Source organism: Canis lupus, chromosome 7 (genome assembly GCF_011100685.1).
Source record: "Canis lupus familiaris isolate Mischka breed German Shepherd chromosome 7, alternate assembly UU_Cfam_GSD_1.0, whole genome shotgun sequence".
In the NCBI taxonomy this organism is placed as follows: domain Eukaryota; kingdom Metazoa; phylum Chordata; class Mammalia; order Carnivora; family Canidae; genus Canis; species Canis lupus.
The window spans coordinates 35317043-35339051 of record NC_049228.1 but is presented as its reverse complement, the minus strand read 5'-3'; the positions used below and the strand labels follow the sequence as shown (position 1 = coordinate 35339051).

The 22009-nt window shown below is 41.2% G+C and overlaps 2 long non-coding RNA genes across 2 annotated transcripts in view; one reads left to right on the top strand and one right to left on the bottom strand.

Annotated features, from left to right (window-relative positions):
* Nucleotides 1-407: 407 nt before the first annotated feature.
* LOC111096891 lies at nt 408-2747 on the bottom strand. Its single transcript, XR_005361665.1, has 2 exons — nt 2051-2747; nt 408-745 (listed from the first exon to the last, which is right to left on the bottom strand). It is a non-coding gene; the product is annotated as an uncharacterized LOC111096891 (long non-coding RNA).
* Nucleotides 2748-4226: 1479 nt separating this feature from the next.
* Nucleotides 4227-22009, top strand: part of LOC111096700 — a 37857-nt gene continuing 20074 nt past the window's right edge. The window contains exons 1-2 of the long non-coding RNA XR_005362227.1: nt 4227-4608; nt 20475-20553. This is a non-coding gene — a long non-coding RNA (uncharacterized LOC111096700). The remainder of the gene's footprint in view (nt 4609-20474; nt 20554-22009) is intronic.

Genomic DNA, 22009 nt, shown 5'->3' with positions numbered 1-22009 from the left:
AAACCAAACAATTCTTATTTACCAAACTGTCAAAATCCTATCATTGCAATTAAGGAGATAGGCAATTAACTGTGTCTTAATTACAGCAGCTGCCACTTCATCTGAATGCTGTAATTTACAGAGAGAATGGGAGGAGACTTTAAATTAATGTGTGTCTTTAAACAACGGAAAACATTGATGGAGCCTGAAGAAAACTGTCAGCAGTGGTCGCTGAGGCCCCTCCTGAAAAGAGGCGTTGCTACGACTAGATGTGTGCACAGAACCCCTGATTTTCCTCTGCCTTTGCTGCCTGTCAGCTACATTCTTAACAAATACCGGAGTGACATTGTTATATCCTATTCTTTGTGCAGTGTCCTGATTTCAATAGCAATATCATCTGGGATATTGCAAATGTCATCTCAGTTCTGTTTAATTTTTTTTTACACTCAGCTTTATATTATTTTATTTTTAAAAAGATTTTACTTATCTGTTTGAAAGAGGGGAGCACATGTGCACTAAGAGCTGTGGCAGGGATTGGGGTGGGGAGGGAAGGGAGTCACGGGGGGAGGGAGAGGCGGCCTCTTGGTTGGCAACACAGGGTTAAGTCATTGTAGGGAGGGACTCCAAACAAAAGGACAGGACTGAGCTGTGGCAGATCCTTCTGAGCAGCGCTTAGAAATCACTGGGATCAGGGGAGGGGTTGGTGGCTGGCAGGTAGAGGCCCAGATTCAGCTGCATTTGGAGCTGTGCTTCGGTCCCTGGGAGTCTGCAGGGTGGAGAGATAAGAACAAAAAGCCTGTAAGCCAGGCTGACCATGCTTCAAACCCCTGTTCTTCAGCTCCCCAGTTGGGTGATCTTGGGAAATGGTCTTTTGCCCTGAGCTTTAATATCTCCACTGTTCATCTCTACACTGGGGACTGGATCAGCCTTGCACAAGGCTCAGTGGCTTCAGTGTGCCACCACTGGTGCAGACACTTTGACATGTTACCCCTTCCTGTCCCCACAGCCATCCCAGCTCTTCCCCAGAAGGGGGCTCAGTCGGTTGGGTGTCCTACTCTTGCTTTTAGCTCAGGTCATGATCTCATGATCTCAGGAATGTGAGATCAAGCCCCATGTCCAGCTCCCTGCTCAGCGGGGAGTCTGTTTTTCTTTCTCTCTCCCTTTCTCTCTTTCTGCCCACCTCTCTTGTGCTTTCTCTTAAATAAATAAATAAGTCTTAAAAAAAAAAAAAAAAGGAAGGAGGCTGGGAAGACCTGGATCCCAGAGGCATGGATGGGGTTCAGGGAAGGGAAAAAGGAAAAACCCAGTGGCTATAATAAGAACAGGACCATATGTTAAGGGGAGAAACTCAGTCTTAGGAACAAAGCAATACCACGGACCAGACTAATGCCACATGGCAAGTACCACAGATTTCCTGTTGAGTCTCAGAAAGTTCAAGGATGTTAAAGCCCTCCTGCCTCATTCAGATCAGAATGAATCCCTGAGGCCTGTGCAGGACACTAAATGGCTATATTTCCCTATAGCCATAGGGAAGAGGGGATGCTGAGCTATGGTGCAGAGCAGGTGCCAGCCGGTAGGCCAGCTGCGTGGCCCTAGGGCTGGGCTTTGGGTGAGCCCTGCACATCTCAGACCACACCCCATGTGTGAGCACTGCAGAGAGGTTAGGACAGCCCTGCAAGAGACAACCAAATGGGGCACCTGGCTGGTTTAGTGGCTGAGCATCTGCCTTTGGCTCAGGGCCTGATCCTGGGGTCCTGGGATTGAGTCCTGCATCAGGCTTCCTGCAAGGAGGCTGCTTCTCCCTCTGCCTATGTCTCTGCCTGTCTCTGTGTGTCTCTCATAATAAATAAATCTTAAAAAGAAAAAAAAAAAGAGATGATCCAGTGAGGGTGTGGCTCTGTGCCTGCAAGACTCCCCACTGTAGTTTGGTTCATTTGCAATAGTCTTCTCTGGTCTGGTTGAACTTTGATCCCTTTTCAATGCAATAGATCAGTTTAGGGATAAGATTACAGAAAAGTAGGCTGATGCCTGTAAGTACTTTGACAAGAGTTGACCATAAGCTGAGAGTTACCTGGTAGCTTGGGCACTACAGACAGAAGCTTCCCTGTCCTTGCTGACCTGAGGCTCTGGTGCTGAGCCACTCCCTCTGCTTCACCTTCACTCCCCTGACCAAAGTCAGCATCCAGGAAATGAGCTGCTGTTAATCATGCAGATCCTAATGCAATCTGAGGTCTGGGTTGCCTCTCCCAGAGGAATAAGCATTTTAGCTTCTCTGTTTGTAACTAATAACATTATAGGGACTCCATTCTCCTAACTGCAAGTGGAAGCTCTTAGCCAGGGGACTGTGATACTCTGTCTCAGAGTTGCTAGTACTTTCCCAGAGGGAAGGTCAGAAGACAAAAGAACACAAGGTGATATTGGTACAAGTGTGCAAGAGGTATGGGCTTAGGGGTTGTGTTAATATCTGATTTTCTAGTCATCAATCACAGGAGATTGCCCAGAACCAACCCTGTATCTTGTTAATCTCTGTATGTCCAAACTAAGCACAGCAGCAATGAATGTTTATAGGCTCTAGCCAACTGAAATAACATCAGGTGGACTTTCCAGTCTTTGCCCATCAACCTGTCATTCTACCACGTGAAGCCACCAGAAAATCGTCCTTGCCCTTACAGAGTCACAGAAACCAGAGCTGGATGAAACTTGAGGACCAACTGGTTAAGTGGCGAATCCCTGAGACCCTGGTAAGGTGTGTAACCAAGCATCTTCTTGTTGCTAGGCGTGGTGCTGTCGCCAAGGATACAGTGGTTACCAAATAGGCTGCAGGCAGATCTAGAACAAAACATCATTTCTCTGGACCCTTGGTCTTTTACTTTTTTTACACCCCATAGGAAAGTCAGTGTGAGCCCTGTCCAAGTTCTATCTATGGTGTTTCATAAAAATAATTTAATGAGATTCTCAGGACAAGAAAACCACTTTTGCCTGTTATGAGTGAAGAGGCTGGAAAAAGAGCAGGAGATGAAAGAGAGGAAGGTTTACAAAGAGCTAAGGATTTCATTCTTTTTAAAGACTGAATAATATTCCATTGTATATATATGCATATTTGCCACATTCTGGGTTAAAATTAAAAAAATAAAAATGAAAATAGATTTACTTATTTCCTAGAAAAATAATTTTAAAAATAACAGGAGCTAAGGGATCTTTGACTCAGGGGTCAGAAAGCTCAGCTGCCTGGCAGTGAGGAGCCAGGCAGGTACGCTTCCATGAGCAGCATGGTCAGGAGCTGGAGATGGGGCCATGCTGTGGGGTCTGGAGGGTGTTCAAGCCCCACAAGGGGCAGCTGCCATCAGCTTTAATCTGCTGAGCTGTCGTGGGAAAATGGGTCCAGTGATGCCAGGGCTTCCAATTTTTTGAGAGAAAACAGATTTTTAATGGGAACTTTCCCGACTTGTAGTTCACTGAGCAAGCTGAACAAAGCAGGCGGTGGAATTTATCCTATCGGCCATCTGTTTTCACCCTTGTGAATTTCAAAATTAAAAAATGACTTAGATGCATCCAGAAAACCAGATTGCCGCCTCTCCTCTCCTTTAATTCTGCTTTGCCTTATCCTGCGGTGTCACATGCTTTGCTTTAAGAAAGGTCCCTGAGTTCATTATTCACAGTGATGTAGCTGAACATTTTAATTTAGTGGTGGAACTCCATTGGCAGAACCTGTTCCAGGGGTATTTCGGGGAGGCCTTCAGCAGCTGAAGAGATGAAGCCACGAATGCCAAGGGAAGCCCACCTGGCAGAGACTCGTGCTCACAAGAAGTATTGTCCTTTCTTGTGTTCGTCTCTGGACAAACATTGCTTCTGTGGCAATGAGAAAATGTCCAAGGAAATACTACCCTTTCCATAGACAAGAGGACTTCACTGACTCAGAGCCCTGTCTTGGCCCCTGGGGACGGGAACCTGCTAAGCACCAGGCCTCCTGGGGCTGGCATGCAGTGGAGGGTTTGTTGGTGCCCTGGGAGAGGGGATCCTAGGGAACTGGTGTGGCCCTCATCAGTTAAGCAGAAAAACTGGGCCTGTCTAGGCTATCAAACATTTTAAATATTTGTGGAGAGTTAATCCATTCTTTATTTGCAGTGATAAAAGTTTATTTTTTTAAAAGACTTTATTTAGTTGAGAGAGAGAGAGAGAAGAGAGCATGAGTAAGCACAAGTTGGGGGAGGGGCAGAGGAAGAGAGGGGGAGAGAGAGAATCTCAAACAGATTCCATGCTGAGTGTAGAGCCTGACACAGAACTTGATCTCAGGACTCTAAAATTGTGACTTGAGTCAAAACCAAGTGATGGATGCTTAACTCATTGAGTCACCCATTTGCCTCATTAAGAGTTTTATTTTAAAAACGCTTCTCAGCTGCAGACGTGGAATCTAGGAAACTCTACTGTGGGACTGACTTGCTCACAGTCATGCTTTGCAGGAAGCAGGGGTGCCTAGAGAGGGCTGCTCTGCTAACTGGCCTGTGGCTCTCCTGCACTGTCTGCATTCACCATCCTCCATCAGCTGGTGCCGGCCTGTCTGTCCCAGTTCTTCACAGGCCACGTGCCACTCCAAGCTCACCAGACTACTGGGGGTTCCACAGACACAAGGTGAGGTTTGTTCCAATGCTTTTATTGTTCTACACTAATACCCAGCCCTCTCTTTAATTTTCCAGTTTATTAAATTTCACTCATTCGCCACCTTCAACAATTACCAAACACTGGGAATACAAATATAAATAAAATGTGGAGTCTGTCCTCCAGGGGTTTAGAATCTAAAAAGGGAGACAGTCATAGAAACAGATAAGCTTATAGGTGAAAGGAGAGAAAATGAGTGGGAAATATCAGTGGGGGGAACAGAACATGAGAGACTCCTAACTCTGGGAAACGAACAAGGGGTAGTGGAAGGGGAGGTGGGCAGGGTTGGGGTGACTGGGTGATGGGCACTGAGGGGGGCACTTGACAGGATAAGCACTGGGTGTTATACTATATGTTGGCAAATTGAACTCCAATAAAAAAAAATATACAAAAAAGAAAAGAAAAAGAAACAAGCTAAAAAAAAAACTAAAATCAAAACCAAAACCAAAAACAAAAACAAAAAAGGAAGGAAGGAAGAAACAAATAAGCTCTTTCCACCTGGTTAACTTGTCCTTTTCCTCAGGGCTCTGATGATATTCCTGTCCTTCTGGAAAGCTTTCAGTGACCAGTAATGGTTGGGTCATGTGCCATAATTATCCTAGAAATTGCCTGATTTTCTAGGTTGTGACTAGAGTAAGTGCAGGGTGCCAGAAGGGCACATAGAGGGGACACTTAACCCAGGCACAAAAGTCAGAGAATGCCTAAGCCAAGTCCAGAGAATGCCTAAAAGTAAAGATAATTAGTCAAGGATTTTAGGATTCCGGCTCCATATATAAGGAGCTCAGAAGTCACCACTCACCCCCTCATAACAAGAAAAGCTGAACAAACTGAGTCAGTGACCCCTCTCCTTAGGCCTGTCCGAGAAGTGAAGTCACAGGACAAGTGACAGGACACAGGACAACAGAAACTTCCATGGGACCCGATGCAGGGGCAGGAAAACCTACACTGTACTGGAGACATTGCCAGGGTCTCAGTGTGGACAGGAATGAGCCACAAAACATCAGGGGGACCCAGTCAGAAGACCCCCCACACTTTTGTGAGTTTTACCTTCCAGTTTTGACGAGGTTCTCACAGTGAATACCAGAGAACATTCCCCTCGTGCTTCTGAGAGAGGGAGGGGTAAATGAACCATTTGAAGCAATAAGAGCATTCTGTTCTTAACAAGATCTGCCCTCAGGGAAAATTATTTTACCAGAGCCTAACCTGCTGGGGTAATATCAGAGCCTAACTGACCTGGAAGAAGGGAAATAGCTTGTTTCCAGCTCCCTCTGACCATCCTGTCTCACCTGAGAAGGAGGGGACTGAGAAGCAGTGGTGAAGCCCATTGTCCTGGGGCACAGGCTCCCTGAAACTCCAAGACCCAATCACAGGATCATAGAATGCATCCCCTTCCTGTACCACATCACCCCATTACTCAAGGCCTATTTACAGCAGTTGTTTTACCTGGTACATCAAGTAAGGTATCAAGAAAAAAGTCACAAGGCGCACACAAGACAAAAATCCCAGTTTGGAGAGACTGAACAAGCCTCAGAAACAGACTCAGAAATGACAGGAATATTAGAATTATCAGAGCTGGAATTGAAAACAACTATAGTTAAGATGTAGGGGCCTTAATGGATAAAGCAGCAAGTATATGAAACAAGCCTAAAAGCAGAGATGGAAATTCTAAGATAAAAACAAAAAAGAACTGCTAGCTATCAGAAACAGTATAACAGAAGTGAAGGATGCCTTTGATGGGCTTGTTAGTGGACTGGGCATGGCTGAAGAGAGACTCTCTGAGCTTAAGGATGTAGCAGTAGAAACCTCCAAGTCTGAGAGGCTAAGAGAAAAAAAGATTGAAAAAAGCAGAACACAATATTCAAGAACTGTGGGACAACTACTGAAATATAGCATATGGGTAATTACAACACCAGAAGGAGAAGAAAGATGGAAAGAACAGTAGAAATATTTGTAGTCTATTTTTCTGATAGAAGTATGGCTGCCTCGGCTTTCTTTTCACATCCATTTGCATGATGAATGTTTCTTCATTCCCTTACTTTCAGTCTGCAGATGTCTTTTTTTTTTAATCTTTTAAAAAGACTTCTTTATTTATTTTAGAGAGAGCACAAGTGGGAGGGGCAGAGAGAAAGGGAGAAAGAATCTCAAATGCGCTTCTTCTGAGTAGCATGGAGCCTGATGTGGGGCTCAATCTCATGATCCTGAGATCATAACCTGAGCTAAAACAGAGTCAGATGCCTAACTATGCCACACAGGCATCCCTGCAGGTGTCCTTAGGTCTATAGTAAGTCTCTGATAGGCAGTATATGGATGAGTCTCGTATTTTTATCCACTCTGTCACGCTATGTCTTTTTGGAGTGTTCAGTCCTTTTACATTCAATGTAATTGTACACAGATATGTGTTTATTGCCATTTTATTAGTTATTTGGGGGGTTGTTTCTGTAGTTTTTCTCTGACCCTCTCTTCTCTTGCTCTCTTTCATGGTTTGTTGACTTTCTTTAGTGATATACTTGGATTCCCTTCTGTTTATTCTTTGCACGTTTATTAGTGGTTTTTGATTTGTGATTACCATGAAGTTGGTATTTAACATCTTCTGCACATAGCAGTCTATATTAAGTCGATGGTTGTTTGAGCCTTTCTTTGTTCCTTCTCCCCACCCCCCCCCCCCCACTTTTTAGGTATATGGTGTCATATTTTATATCCTTTTATTTTATGAATCCCTTGACTGATGTTTCTGGATATATTTATTTTTACTGCTTTTGTGTTTTTTACTTTTCATATTCTCACTTATGTTCTTTCCTTCCCACTCAAAGAGTCCTCTTTAATATTTCTTGTAGGGCTGATTTAGTGGTCATAAACTCCTTTAGTTTTTGTTTGTCTGAGTAACTCTCTTCTATTCTGAATGATAGCTTTGCTGGAGAGTGTATTCGTGGCTGCAGATTTTTTCCTTTTAGTATTTGGAATAGATCATGTTGCTCCCTCTGGCCTGCAGAGTTTCTGCTGAAAAATCTGTGGATAGCCTTATGGGTTTTCCCTTATATGTAATTGTCTTCTTTTCTCTTTCCGCTTTTAAAATTCTCTCTTTATTGCTACTTTTTGCTATTTTAATTACTATGTGTCTTGGAGTGGACCTCCTCAGGTTGATTTTCTGGGGGAATCTTTGTGCTTCCTGAATTTAGATGTCTGTTTCCTTCTCCCAGTTAGGGAAATTTTCAGCTATTATTTCTTCAAGTAAATTTTCCACCCCCTTTTTTCTCTCTTCTTCTGCTGGGATCCCTATAATGCAATTATTATGCCTGGAGGAATCACTGAGTTCTCTAAGACTATTCTCAATTTGCAAAATTATTTTCCTCTCAATTGGTCAGCATGGTTACTTTCCATTATTCTGTCTTCTAGGTTATTCATTCATTCTTCTGCTTCATCTATCATGCTATTTATTCCACCGAGTGTTTTTTTTTTTTAAATATATTTTTAAAATTTTTATTTATTTATGATAGTCACACACAGAGAGAGAGAGAGAGAGGCAGAGACATAGGCAGAGGGAGAAGCAGGCCCCATGCACCGGGAGCCTGACGTGGGATTCAATCCCGGGTCTCCAGGATCGAGCCCTGGGCTAAAGGCAGGTGCTAAACCGCTGCGCCACCCAGGGATCCCTCCACCGAGTGTTAATTTCATTTATTGTATTTTTCTTTTTTTTTTTCACATTTATTTATTTATTTATTTATTTTTTCTTTTCTTTTTTTTTTATTGGTGTTCAACTTACCAACATACAGAATAACCCCCAGTGCCCGTCACCCAAACACTCCCACCCCCGCCTTCCTCCCCTTCTACCACCCCTAGTTCGTTTCCCAGAGTTACCAGTCTTTACGTTATGTCTCCCTTTCTGATATTTCCCACACATTTCTTCTCCCTTCCCTTATATTCCCTTTCACTATTATTTATATTCCCCACATGAATGAGAACATATAATGTTTGTCCTTCTCCGACTGACTTACTTCACTCAGCATAATACCCTCCAGTTCCATCCACGTTGAAGCAAATGGTGGGTATTTGTCATTTCTAATAAATGAGTAATATTCCATTGTATACATGAACCACATCTTCTTTATCCACTCATCTTTCGATGGACACCGAGGCTCCTTCCACAGTTTGGCTATTGTGGCCATTGCTGCTATAAACATTGGGGTGCAGGTGTCCCGGCGTTTCATTGCATCTGTATCTTTGGGGTAAATCCCTAACAGTGCAATTGCTGGGTCGTAGGGAAGGTCTATTTTTAACTCTTTGAGGAACCTCCACACAGTTTTCCAGAGTGGCTGCACCAGTTCACATTCCCACCAACAGTGTAAGAGGGTTCCCTTTTCTCCGCATCCTCTCCAACATTTGTTGTTTCCTGCCTTGTTAATTTTCCCCATTCTCACTGGTGTGAGGTGGTATCTCATTGTGGTTTTTGATTTGTATTTCCCTGATGGCAAGTGATGCAGAGCATTTTCTCATATGCATGTTGGCCATGTCTAGGTCTTCCTCTGTGAGATTTCTGTTCATGTCTTTTGCCCATTTCATGATTGGATTGTTGGTTTCTTTGGGTGTTGAGTTTAATAAGTTCTTTACAGATCTTGGAAACTAGCCCTTTATCTGATATGTCATTTGCAAATATCTTCTCCCATTCTGTAGGTTGTCTTTGAGTTTTGTTGACTGTATCCTTTGCTGTGCAAAAGCTTCTTATCTTGATGAAGTCCCAATAGTTCATTTTTGCTTTTGTTTCTTTTGCCTTCGTGGATGTATCTTGTAAGAAGTTACTGTGGCCGAGTTCAAAAAGGGTGTTGCCTGTGTTCTTCTCTAGGATTTTGATGGAATCTTGTCTCACATTTAGATCTTTCATCCATTTCGAGTTTATCTTTGTGTATGGTGAAAGAGAGTGGTCTAGTTTCATTCTTCTGCATGTGGATGTCCAATTTTCCCAGCACCATTTATTGAAGAGACTGTCTTTCTTCCAATGGATAGTCTTTCCTCCTTTATCGAATATTAGTTGACTGTATTTTTCATCTCTGGTTGGTTCTTTTGTTATCTCTTTGTTAACAGTCTTACAGATCTCCTCCACTCTTTTCTCAAGTCTAAAGAGTATCTTTCTGATCATTACTTTAAATTCTCTATCAGGCATATTACTTATATCTGTTTCACTTAGGGCTCTTCCTGTGGTTTGGTCCTATTCTTTCATTTGGGACATATTTCTCCTCATTTTGTCTAATTCTCTGTGTCTGTTTCTTTGTGTTAGGAAAATCAGCTATGTCTCTTGCTCTTGACAGTAATGGCCTTATGAAGAGGTCTTGTCATGCCCTCTAGTGCAGTGTCTCCTGTTCCCCAGGGTCTGCACTTCAGGAAGTGTCTTCTCTGTGTGTTGTGTGTGCCTTGTTGTTGAGTCCTGGCCTCTTTTTTTTTTCCTTTGGTCCAGTTGTTTGTAGAGGCCCTCTCTGTCAATTGTTAGCAGTGTTTGGTCCCCAGGAGAGGTGGTTGTAATTTTTTTTAAAGATTTATTTATTGGGATCCCTGGGTGGCGCAGCGGTTTGGCACCTGCCTTTGGCCCAGGGCGCGATCCTGGAGACCCGGGATCGAATCCCACGTCAGGCTCCCGGTGCATGGAGCCTGCTTCTCCCTCTGCCTGTGTCTCTGCCTCTCTCTCTCTCTCTCTCTCTCTCTGTGTGACTATCATAAATAAATAAAATTAAAAGAAAAATACATAATGACTTCTTGTTAAAAAAAAAAAAAGATTTATTTATTTATTTGAGAGAGAGAGAGAGAGAATGAGTGGAAGGGGTAGAGGGAAAGAATATCCAAGCAGACCTCCACTGAGCATGGTGCCTAACATGGGGCCCAACATGGGGCCCAATCCCAGTAGCCATGAGACCAAGGGGCTGAGCTGAATCCAAGAGTTGGACACTTAACTGACTAAGCTACCCAGGTGCTCTGGGGTGGGGAGCATTTTAATAAGGTGTGCAGTGGTCCGTTTGTGAAATGAGACCTTCCACTACTACTGCCAGAACTGAAATCCTGCAAAATATGCAGGTCAGGAGACGAGATGTTGGGGTTTGTGCCAGTCTTCTGGGGGAGGGGGCCTGCAGCACAGAGACTGAGACAAGTATGACTAGGAAGGATGGATCTGCTGAAGTGCAGGGGAAGGGGGAGGTTTGGTGTAAGCAAGTAAAGTAGAATCAGTGCTGTGCTGGTCCCCACAGGTGGCCCTGTGTTTATGCTGGGGGGTGGAGGAGGGAAATGGCATGTGTTAGCTCTTTCATTCCTGGAGGAGTCTCCCCATGATCCCTGCTTCTCCAATTCTTGCTCTGAGATGGGTAAATAACTCCTTCCCATCTATCTCCAGAACCAACAGTTTTTCAACCTGCTGGTTCTACATTGCATCTGAATGGGCTGTTTGTCATGCTGTCTCTTTAAGGGCAGGGACTCAGCTTTCTTTTGCCCTCTGGGCTCTCCCAGAGCTCAGGCTGCTGATTTTTAAAATTCTAGGCTTTAAGTCCAACTGATTGTAAGAACTCAAAAAATCTGGCCCCTCTCAGTTTCTAAGACAAATGTTATGGGGATTTGTCTTCCCTATGCTGGCTCCCCTATGTCACAGTCTGTTTTTCACCCTTCTCTGCAACACTGGCTCCCTCCACACCATGAACAGCCATGATTCATTTCACTCCCAAACGATGTTTTTGCCCTTCCTTACTTCTTCAATGTTGCCTCTTCTCTATTTTTAGTTGTAGAATTTTTTTTTTGCCAGTCTTCAGGTTATTTTCTGGGTTCTTTATGTTGATGTGAGTATAACTTGGTTGTATCTGTGAGATGAGGCAAGCGGGTCTTTCTACTTTGACATCTTCCCAGTCTCTTCCAAAGTTAATAAGCTTTTAGACAAACTAAAGAAGAAACAGAGAAAAATACAAATTACTAATTAAGAAATGAAAGAAGGAAAGTTACTAAAGAGCCCATGGGCATTAAAAGGATAATAAAGAAACAGCTCTGTGTCCATAAATTTGAAAACTCGGTTGAAATGGGCCAGTTCCTTGAAAGACACAATCTGTCAAAACTTACACAAGAAAAAATAAATCATCTAAATAGGCCCATATCTATCAACAAAATTGAATTGATAGTTAATAACCTTCAAAACAGAAAATACAAACCCTGATGAGTTCACTATTGAATTCTACTAAACATTTAAGTAACAAATTAGAACAGTTGTCTACAATACCTTCCATAAAATATGAGAAATAATACTTCCCAAATCATTCTATGAAGCTAGCATTACCTTAATATCAAAATCAGACAAATATATTTATGAGAAAGAGCACTAGGGACTAATATCTCTCAGGAACATAGAAGTAAAACTACTCAATAAAATATTAGCAAATTTAACCCAATAATGTGTAAAAAGAATTATATATCTTGACCAAATGGAATTTATCTCAGGTATGTAAATCTGGTTCTACATTTGAAAATCAAGTAAAGTAACCCATCCCATCAATAAACTATAGAAGAAAATTTCATGATCAAATCGATAGATGCTGAAAATATTTTATAAAATCCAACACATATTCATTATAACACTCTCAGTAAACTAGAAATAGAGGGGAACTTTCTCAACTTGGTAAAGACTATCTACAGAAAGCCTGTAGCTAACACCATACTTCATGGTGAGAAAGCAGAAACTTTCTTACTAAGATCAGGTACAAGGCAAGGGTGTCCTTTCTCACCACTCATTTTCAATATTGTATTCGAAGTCCTAGCTAATGCAATAAGACAAAAGCAAACAAAAGGTACATTAATTCAAAGGAAAAAATAAAACTGTCTTTGTTTGAATGTGATGTGATCATATATGTAGAAAATCTGAATTGATTAAAAAAAAACCCAACAACTCCTAGAACTAGTAAACAATTCTAACAAGGCTGCAGGACACAAAAAAGTCAATCTCTTTTCTGTCTACCAGCAATGAACAAGTGATATTTGAAATTAAAAACACAATATGATTTATATTGGTGGCCCCCCAAATGAAATACTTAAGTATAAATCTAACAACATATGCATAAGATTTGTATATAAGATATTTTAAATGATTATAAAAGGGTTAATTAATAAGGAAAAGATATTTAAAACATAAATATGTATGTACCAAGTAACATAGCTTCAAATACAGGAAGGAAAAATTGGCAGAATCAAAGAGGTAAGTAAATAATTCCACAATCATTGTTAGAGATTTTAATACCTCTTATTCTCAGCAACTGATAAAAGAACTAGAAAAAAAATCAATTATAACTTATTATTGATAGAACACTAAACAATGCATGGTAAAATATAAATCCAACTGCAAATGGTATATATACCAGGATAGTCCATATTCTGGATAATAAAATAAATCTCATTAATATTTAAAAGATTGAAATAATACCAGGTATATTATTTGGCCATGATGGAATTAATTCTAAATCAATAAAAATAAAATAACTAGGAAAAACCCAAGTACTTGAAAATTAAACAGTACATTTCTAAATAATCAATAGAGCAAAGGAGAAATATGTTAGAAAGTGTTCTGAATGAAAATGATACACACATTAAAATTTGTGGGCTTCAGCTAAGGTTGTACTTAGAAAGAAATGCATGGCTTTAAATGTTTGTAATAGAAAAGGAGAAAGGCTTCAAATCAGTGATCTGACCTACGAGCTAAGAAACCGGAAAACGAACAATTGTAGCCCAAGTCAAAGAATAATAAAAATTAAAGCAGAAATTAATAAAAGAGAAAACAGAGAAAGGCAATAAACCCAAACTTTATTCTTTAAAAAGGCTGATAAAATTGAAGAACTTCTAGCCAGACTGATTAAGAAAAGAAAAATGCCCTGAATTCTTAATGTCAGCCATGGCACAAACGACATTACTACAGATTCTCCAGGAATTACAAAGATAGCAAGAAAATTTATTTTATTTTATTTTTAAAGTATTTTATTTATTTATGAGAGAGAGAGAGAGAGAGAAAGAAAGAGAAAGAGAGAGGCAGAGGGAGAAGCAGGCTCCATGCAGGGAGCCTGACGTGGGACTCAATTCCAAGTCTTCAGGATCATGCCCTGGGCTGAAGGCGGCGCTAAACCGCTGAGCTACCGGGGCTGCCCGCAAGAAAATTTTATGCCAATAAATTTGACAACTTAGATGAACCGGACAAAATCCTTGGAAAATACAAATCATCAAAATTGACCAAAGAAGAAATAAAAAACTTGAATAGCTTTATGTCAATAAAAGAAATTTTAAAAAATTTTAAAAATTAAAAATAAAAAAATAAAGAAATTGAATTCACAATTAAAAACTTTCCCACAAAGAAAACCTTAGATCTAGATTGCTTCACTTGATGAATTCTTCCAAAAACTTAAGGATTGAGATGATAATATCAATCATGTACAAAGTGTAAGAAAATAGAGGAGGGAACACTTTCCAAATAATTTTATGAAGCCAGTATTACCTAGATTCCAAAACCAGACAATGAGATCACAAAAGAATTCAGACCATTCCTCATGAACATGGGCACAAAAACCCTCAAAAGTGTTACCAAATTGACTCCAACAATACATAGATAAGACAGCATGACCAAGTGGAACTTATCCTAGGAATGCAAGATTTATTTAACATCTAAAAATGAATCAATTAAACTCACACTAGTAATAAGGTAAAGGAGACAAGTTATGTGATCATTTCAATAAAGGCAGAAAAAGTATGTGACATATTTTAATACCCCTTCATGAGAAATCCATTTGGAAACTAGGAATAGAAAGGAAGTTCTTTAATCTAAGAGTATGTCTAAAAAGCCTACAGCTAATGACAATATTTTCTATCCAAGATCAAGAACAATGCCAGGGTATCTATTGTCACTACTTCTGTTTAACATTGTATGGCAAGTGCTAGGCAGTATAATTAAACAAGAAAAAAAATACAAGGTATACATATTGGAAAAGAAAATAGAGGAGGGAACATTTTCCAAATAATTTGGAAAGTGTCACTTTGGAAAATCGTATGGCTGCCTCTTGTTAAGTCAAACATAAACTTACCACATGACCTTGCAATTCCACTCCTAAGTATTTATTCAAGGAAATGACAACATATGTCCACAATAAGATATGTATATGAATATTCAGACTATATTATTCTTAATAGCCAAACACTGGAAGCAACTCAAATCCCATTATTTAGTGAATGGACAGACAACTATGGCATATCCATAGTGTAGAGTATCATTTAGCAACAAAAAGGAACAAAATATTAATGTGTGCAATAATATGGATGAATTTAAAGGACATTGGTTGAGTGAAAGAAGTTAAACACAGAAGACAAAAGACTGTATATGGTTTGATTTTCCTATAGTGACAGAAAGTAGATTAGTGGTTGCTGGAATGTGGGTGGGGGCTTAACAGTCAAGGGGGCTCAGGGAAGCTTTTAAAGTGAGAGAACTATGTATATTGTAACAGTGGTGATTTCATACCATTACCAAAGCTTATCAAACCGCACACTTAATCGGGGTGAATTTTTTTTCTAAGTAATACCTTAATTAAAAAAAAAAGAATTTTTAAAAGCAATTGGATAAGAGCTGTCTGAACACCTGATTCAACTCATCAGCTGTGGGCAGTGGGCAGTTTATTAACCCTGCAAGGTCCAGTTTTTACTCCATAAAATGAAGATAAGAGTATCTACCTTGCAGAGTTATTATGATGAATAAATGGTGTAGTTAATGCCTACTACTGAATCAGTGCTCAATACACAGAAGTCATAATGATCAAGGTTTAGAGGTTTCTTTTAATTTTAAAAAGATTTTATTTATTTATTTGAGAGAGAGAGTGCGCACAAGAGAGAGCACAACAGAGCAGGGAGCCCAACATGGGGCTCGATCCCAGGACTCTGGGATCGTGATCTGATCTGAAGGCAGCTACTTAACTAGCTGAGCCACCCAGGTTCCCCTAGAGGTCATTTTCAGGCAACAGACTTAAGCTATGGAAATTTGAACAAGGCAAAAGGGCCCTTTTGATCTGACCACTGAGCTGACACAAACAGGCTCATTAAGAGACCCACCTTGAAACAGCCATAGGCCTTAACTGACCAGTTACAACAAGACACACTTCCTAAGATTACTAAAGAAGGGAGAATTCCGTATGTTTCTATACTTCCTCACTCCACCCTATAACTATGGCACCTCACCACCGCCTCCCTGCAGACCCTCTCTCCTTTGCTGTCCTGCTTGCCCTACCTTGTGGTGCATTTGATTCACTTCTCTCTCTTTTGTTCAGCCTTAGGTGAATTCTTTCACTGCCTGCACACTGGCCCAATCCAATCAGAATGCACCACAAAAGGGAGGCCAGAAGGAGAGATAAAAAGCCTGTTCTAGGCTGAGCAAGCAGCAGGTGCATAGGCAGAGAGGTAGGTAAGCAAGTTGCTCGGTCTGCCAGGAGTATGGGAAGGGGAAGGGAAATGAGGATGAACAGTAGCTTGGAGTCAGATCTTCGAAGGCGTCTTCTGCTACATTATTGAGGTTTGGATTTTATTTGGAAGGAAAGTTATCAAAGGAGTATTATAGGTAGTTTAATTATGTTTGGGAGCCAGGCTGGATTTGGATCCTGGTTTTGTCATTTACAAGCTGTGAAACTTTGAACAAGTTCTCAGTAGTTTGCTCACCTGTAAAAAGGCAATAACAGAATCTACTTCACTGGATTGTCATGAGGATTAAATGAGTGATGTGCTTTCCACAGTCCCCGGCACATTGCAAACACTCCATCATCGTGATCAAACTTGTATGTGATGGTGTGGAAAGTGGTTTGTAGACAGGTGGCCACAGGGAGACCCTTGAGAAAACTGCTTTGTTATCTACTGAGAATGGATGGTGCCCTGAGCCAGGGCAGTGATAACAAAGACAGAAAAGGAGACAGGCTGGAAATGTACCCCAGAGGTGGAGTTGACACAACTCTGGGCGAGCAAGGATCAAGGATAAAGCTCCCCAAAGTTTCTGGTCTGAGGGGCAGCACCATGTATCTAGATTTGAGGGGCCAGTGTCCTTCAGTCCCCACATCAGCTCCTTCCTGAAGGAGATGACTATAGTTCTGGAGTCACACACACTACCGCCAAAGTGCCTCCCATAAATGCAGGTTACATTGAATGTCAATCAGCAGAGGTAAGAGAGAGGTCAGTAAGTCTGAAATGAGTGGCAAATGTTAGAAACTAAGAAAAGGAAAGGTCACAATGCCTGGATGGCTCAGCGGTTGAGCGTCTGCCTTCGGCTCAGGGCATGATCCTGGAGTCCCAGGGTCGAGTCCCACTTAGGGCTCTTTGCATGGAGCCTGCTTCTCCCTCTGCCTGTGCTTTTGCCTCTCTCTTTGTCTCTCTCTCTGTCTGTCATGAATAAATAAATAAAATCTTTTTTTTTTTAAAGGAAAGGTGATCACATTTAATATATAAGATGAACAACTGGCTTCACCATGAAAAGAAGTTTACATCACTATCTCCTCTGTATTTCCCTTCGTGACTTTAAGAAACACTGAACAAGTCTGCACCTTAGTAAGAAGACTAGAAAATCTGGAGAAAGTGCTAGCTCCTTCTGCTCATGTGTGGCTGCCCGAAGTACCACAGTGAACACATGACACTCAAATACACCGTGATTTCCTGCACCTGACTCAAATATATTATATGAATGTGTAATATACAATATTATATAAGTCTATTACATCATATTTTGTTGCTCGTTGAAATGCTTATCTTTCCCTACATGTGCTGATTACCTTGTAAGTAATTTGGAAGTTTAGTTTTTAAAGAATATGTCCTTGAAATTTAGGTTGTGACTTACAATCTATGTAATGTGTATATCAGGAACTATATGCATAAGCAACAGACATGGATTGTGGCAGAGTTCTGGAGGCTAGAAGTGCAAGATCGAGGTATGGCAGGTTGGTTCTGAAGGCTTGGGAGAGAACCTGTTGCAGGCCTCTCCTCTCTCTTCTGGTGGTTTGCTGGAAATCTGCAGCATTCCTCAGCTTGTAGAGGCATCACGTTAACTCCACCTTCCTTGGGTCCCTTCATATTCACCTCTCTGTGCCTATGTCTCTGTGTTCAATTTCACCTGTGTTATAAGAACCCAGCTCATGGGGTGCCTGGGTGGCTCAGTTGGTTAAGTGTCCTACTCTTGATTTCAGCTGGGGTCATGATCTCTAGATCGTGGGACTGAGCCCCATGTTGAGCTCCATGCTCAATATGGAGTCTGCTTGTCCCTCTCTCTCTGCTCCCCCCTCTGCTAGCACTCCCTCTCTCTCAAATAAATGAACATTATCAATAAAAGAAAAGAAAAGAAAAGAAAGAAAAGAAAAGAAAAGAAAAGAAAAGAAAAGAAAAGAAAAGAAAAGAAAAGAACTCCAGTCCTATGGATTAAGCGTCCTCCCTTCTGATCTTATCTTAATTTCACTAATTACATTTGTAATGACCCCATTTCCAAATAAGGTCACAATCTGAAGTACTGGGGGTTAGGACCTCACCCTCTGAATTGTGGGGAGTGGGGCATAACACAACCCATAACAAACAGGATGTGGGCCATTACAGTGTGGCTGATGTGTAGGACATGCCAGGTGGAGGGCAGAGGGAAGTGAGACTAGAAAGAGATTGTGGCAAGATTTTCAATAAAATAATATTAATTAATGTGGTGCCTGGGTGGTTCAGTCAGTTAAGTGTATGACTCCTGGCTTCAGCTCAGGTCGTGATCTCAGGGTGGTGGGATCTGGCATGTTGAGGTCTCACTCAGCAACAAGTCTGCTTGCGATTCTTTCCCTTTCCCTCTCCATCTGACCCTCCCCCTCCTCATGCTGTGCACACTGCATGCTCTCTCAAAAATCAATAATTAATAATACTAATTAATACTAATGGCAAACACTGGTGGAGCAGCTGCTGCAACTGTTTCCAGACTTTACATCTTAGAACATTTGATTACCTCCATTCTGATAGATGTGGAAACTGAGGCACACGGAACATATTTTAGCTTAACTTTGAAACTTTCCCCAAATTCCCCCAAAATGGATTTATTTTGAAAAGAAAAAAACAAGAAAAGAGGAAACAATGACAAAAAGTCACATTTTTCATAGTGCAGTTCCGGAAGCTGCTTTAATCAGGTTTCTGGAAAGCCAATTCTAAAGTGAGTCCTCACTAACCAGCCTGGATTGTTTTTTCTCTCCTGAAAGTCACTGGTTAGGGAACATTGAGTCATAGCTGTGGTATGTTCTCCAACCAGAAAGCAAACTTTGTTTTTTAATCCACTAATGAAATGTTTGAAGAAAGTAAATGTACTTCTGTAGTTATAGGTCATTTCTGAGTCATGAGTTTTTGAATGGTCACTTGCAGACGGTTATTCTGGTCACAATGGAGTTTGTACACTGGATATTCTTTGCATTTAACAGTGGTGTTATACTATCTTACCTGGCACGACTCTTTGAATGTCTTCTCAAAAACCATTCAAAAGTGTACTCATGATTCCACAGCTAGGCAAACCAGTTCAGCGGGCCTCCCTGCAAGAGGGAAAAGAACGAGAAGAGAGTGGCAGATTATTCTTTTCTCAGTGTTGCTATAAGAGCTGTGGCCTTGTACAAATACTGCCTTTGGTCTTTCTGAATCACTCCTAAAAACCAAAAGTCCAACTAGATCTGGGGACAGAGAAAATCCAGAGAAGGATGAAAGAGGAGTCATAGTCATTTCTTTTTTTTTTTTTTTTAAGATTTTATTTATTTATTTATTTATTTATTTATTTATTTATTTATTTATTTATTTATGAGAGACAGAGAGAGAGGCAGAGACACAGGCAGAGGGAGAAGCAGGCTCCATGTAAGGAGCCTGACATAGGACTCGATCCCGGGTCTCCAGGATCACACCCTGGGCTGAAGGCGGCGCTAAACCACTGAGCCACCCAGGCTGCCCACTCAAAGTCATTTCTATCAAAGTTTTTGCTTCTGTTTTCCCAGACCCAGGAACATTACCCAGAGATGTTATAATGGTAATGGCACAGTTTTAAATAAAGAGACTGAGCAGCCTCGCCTGAATGTGTACTGGGCCCTCTGACAATGCACTTTCAGTGATCATAAAATCACAGAATCACACATTTGGAAGCAACTTCAGAGAGCTCCCGGTGCACTCTGAACGTGTCAGGAAAGACAGAAGCCAAGCAAAGAACAATGACTTGGCAAGGTCACAGAACTTGATCTTCTGACTCAGATTGCATGCTCCTTTATGCATTGAATGTGATTAAAGATTTTTGTTATTTATTTATTTATTTATTTATTGAGAGAGAGAGAGAGAGAGAGAGAGGGAGAAAGAGAGAGAGTGCATGAGCTGAGAGAGGAGCAGAGGGAGAGGGATAAGCAGATGCCACACTGAGCACAGAGACCTACACAGGGCTTGATCCCACGACCTTGAGATCAGGACTTCAGCCTATACCAAGAGTCAGATGCTTAACCTAGTGAGTCACCCAGGTGCCCAGCACTGAATATGATTAAATGTGATAGAGTGGAGATTTGCAAACAATAAAGGATGAAGTATAAGATAACTTAAAAAAACACTTTTTTAAAAAAAAATTATTTATTCACGAGAGACACAGAGAGAGAGAGAGAGACAGAGAGAAAGAGAGATAGAGAGAGGCAGCCACACAAGCAGAGGGAGAAGCAGGCTCCATGCAGGGAGCCTGTCGTGGGACTCGATCCCGGGTCTCCAGGATCACGCCCTGGGCCGAAGGCAGGGGCCAAACCGCTGAGCCAACCAGAAAACCACTTTTATATATAATTTTCTCTTTACAAATCTTTCAGGTCACATCTAGAGCTGGGGACACCACGGAGCATTTTCAGGGACTTAGAAATCAGGGAAACCTGCTCCTGGCCTAGGAAGGTAAGTTTAAGCTTTCCGGGGATTTGTAGGTTAAATATATGAATTGTGGCTTCCTTCAGGGCTGTCATTTTTACCTGATTCCTTTATGTTCTCTTCCTTACCTACCTAATTCCCTGAGTTAGGGCACTGAATCTTGTTAGGGAGACAGGTGAGCATGAGCAGGCCCTCTAGAAATCACTCCCAGGACCCTGTTGTCAGTGGGGAGCTTACTTTTTTTGAGAAGGATGGCTGCTTTGATAGTTCAGATGACCAAAGGAAAAGATAATTATGCTAATCCTCCTCAAGGGAAAGACCCAATGACTTTAATTATTTTCTCCAAGTGGGGAGCCAGTTGTCTCACTATCATGGATTGAACACTTCAGGCTTTACATACTTTTTTCATGTGATTATGTCAAGCAATACTAATACTGCTAATGTTAATCCTATTTCTTTGATCTATTAATCGTCAACTGTGGCACTCTGTTTCAATTATTGTAGCTTTATAGGACAAGGCCCCCTCATTATCTGGATGGGCAAGAAGAGACAGAATTTGTTATCCTGAGAGATGGGCACTTGCCCCTTGGTGCTGGGCACTTGCCCCTTGGTGTTGATCCATAGCACACAAGGACCCACAAAGAGTCATTGGGAGGCTTTGTTGTTCTCGGTTGACCATGGCTGATAGATCTTTTGGCAAGACCTCCACATGGAGAGTAAGTTAATCACAATGTACTTTGCCTGATCTCTTAGAATGTTAAAACTACAGGTCAACACTAACATTAACTGTTTCTCACTGGAAATACACATAGCAACCCTCATCACATCAGGTCCCTACTCCTCTGAGATTACAAATCAGGACATGAGCATTAGAGCAGTTCAATAACTGCACTTTCCCTCAGCAATCTGCCAAGCCAAATCTGTTGGTCTATGTGACATAATCTTTGTTTAAAATTTACTTAAATTAGAGGATCCCTGGGTGGGTCAGCAGTTTAGTGCCTGCCTTCGGCCCAAGGCGTAATCCTGGAGTCCCGGGATCGAGTCCAGCATCAGGCTCCCTGCATGGAGCCTGCTTCTCTTCCCTCTTCCCTCTGCTTATGTCTCTGTCTCTGTCTCTCTCTGTGTCTCTCATGAATAAGTAAATAAAATCTTAAAAAAAATAAAATTTACTTAAATTAAAATACATTATTTATTTAATTTACTCCAATTCTGTTTGACTATCTCAGTTTTACTTTCTTCTTTCTCTCTTTCTTCTTTCTTTCTTTCTTTCTTTCTTTCTTTCTTTCTTTCTCTTTCTTTTTCTCTTTCCCTCTTTCTCTCTTTCTTCTTTTTCTTTCTATTCCAGTATAACATACAGAGTTATATGAGTTTCACATGTACAATACAGTGATTCAACAATTCCACTTATTACTCAGTTTTCATCAAGGTAAGTGTATTCTTAATCCTCTTCACCTATTTCACCCATATTCCCACACACAACTCC